This window comes from Stigmatopora argus, chromosome 8 (genome assembly GCF_051989625.1).
Source record: "Stigmatopora argus isolate UIUO_Sarg chromosome 8, RoL_Sarg_1.0, whole genome shotgun sequence".
NCBI lineage: Eukaryota > Metazoa > Chordata > Actinopteri > Syngnathiformes > Syngnathidae > Stigmatopora > Stigmatopora argus.
In genome coordinates this window covers 4,581,791-4,583,739 of record NC_135394.1, presented here as the reverse complement: position 1 = coordinate 4,583,739, position 1,949 = coordinate 4,581,791, and positions in this window count along the sequence as shown.

The window sequence follows — 1,949 nt, the reverse complement described above, 5'->3', positions numbered from 1 at the left end:
CTTGCACGTGGTGCTTTTATTTTATTTTATTTACTATCGCATTTTTTTTCCAGGTCAAAACCTGATATACAAACATTACCCCTTTTTGACGGTTGAAAAAACATTAACAACAACCCTGTATCGTTTATGCCAGTGAGTCCATACTACACACGTCAATTGGTGCGCATTATAGACGGAACTCAGTATATATAGTAAGGCTTTTTTCTTTAAAAAATCGACATAGTATAGTAAGGCTAAGAAAGTCGGAGAATAAATCTGATTTCTGATTCTTCTCCTAGTTATTGCTGTGGTCCAGTGGCAAAAATATTGGTTCAGAACTTGGGGTGGGAATCAGGAGTGAGTTCAATTCCACTCTTTGCAATTCACAAATTGTTTATTGAGGTAATGAAAAGGATAAATATAACTTCCAATCACTTCATTTCAGAAGTCACTGTGGTCCAGTTGCAAAGACAAACGGTCAGAACTTCTGGTGGACTCAAGTTCAAATCAGGAGTGAGTTCAATTCCACTCTTTGCAATTCTCAAATTGTTTATTGAGGTAATGAAAAGGATAGATATAACTTCCAATCACATCATTTCAGAAGTCACTGTGGTCCAGTGGCAAAGACAATGAGTCAGAACTTCAGGTGGACTCAAGTTCAAATCAGGAATGAGTTCAATTCCACTCTTTGCAATTCTCAAATTGTTTATTTAGGTAATGAAAAGGATAAATATAACTTCCAATCATGTATAGGCGGGCCGCCTCGTGGTGTAGTGGGTCAGTCACCTGCCTGCGACATGGGTGTCGAGGGTTCACGTCCCGGTGTCGCCAGTCAACAACTGTATGGTGTCGGCAGTCAGCCGGCTGACCGGAAATATTGTTTTGCTGAAAAAAATGACTAAGTCTTTATTTGAATGAAAAAAGGATTACCCATTTACTGAACTACTAGTGTAGTGATTAGTCAAACGAGAGCGGGATTCGAACCCCATTTCCCACATGGCAGTCAAATCCACTAACTTGAGGTCTGTCTGACCCATTGTCTTTGCCACTGGACCACAGTGACTTCTGAAATGAGATGATTGGAAGTTATATTTATCATTTTCATCACCTCAATAAACAATTTGAGATTTGCAAAGAGTGGACTTGAACTCACTCCAGATTTGAACTTGTGTCCAACTTCAATTTCAACCCATTGTTCTTGCCACTGGACCACAGTGTCTTCTGAAATGATGTGATTGGAAGTTATATTTATCCTTTTCATTACCTCAATAAACAATTTGAGAATTGCAAAGAGTGGAATCAAACTCACTTCTGATTTGAACTTGAGTCCACCTGAAGTTCAGACCCATTGTCTTTGCCGCTGCACCACAGTAAAGTTGGAAGTTGTATTTATCCTTTTCATTACCTCAATAAACAATTTGAGAATTGCAAAGAGTGGAATTGAACTCCCTCCTGATTCCCACATCATGTTTTGACCCAATGATTTTGCCAGTGGACCACAGCAACAACTAGAAGGTGAAGAATCAGAAGTCAGATTTATTCTCCGACTCTCTTAGCCTTACTTGCTATGTCATTTTTTAAAGAAAAAAAGCCTTACTATACTATGTCGTTTTTTAAGAAAAGAAGCCTTACTATACAATATTGTTTTTTAAGAAAAAAAGGCTTCCTCTACTATGTCGTTTTTCAAGAAAAAAAGCCATGCTATACTATGTCGTTTTTTAGGAAAAAAAAGCCTTACTATACTATGTCGTTTTTTAAAGGAAAAAAGCCATACTATACTATGTCGTTTTTTAGGGGGAAAAGCCTTCCTCTACTATGTCGTTTTTCAAGAAAAAAAGCCACGCTATACTATGTCGTTTTTTAGGGGGAAAAAAGCCATACTATACTATGTCGTTTTTTAGGGGAAAAAAAGCCATACTATACTATGTCGTTTTTTTTGGTAAAAAAAGCCTTACTATACTATGTCGTTT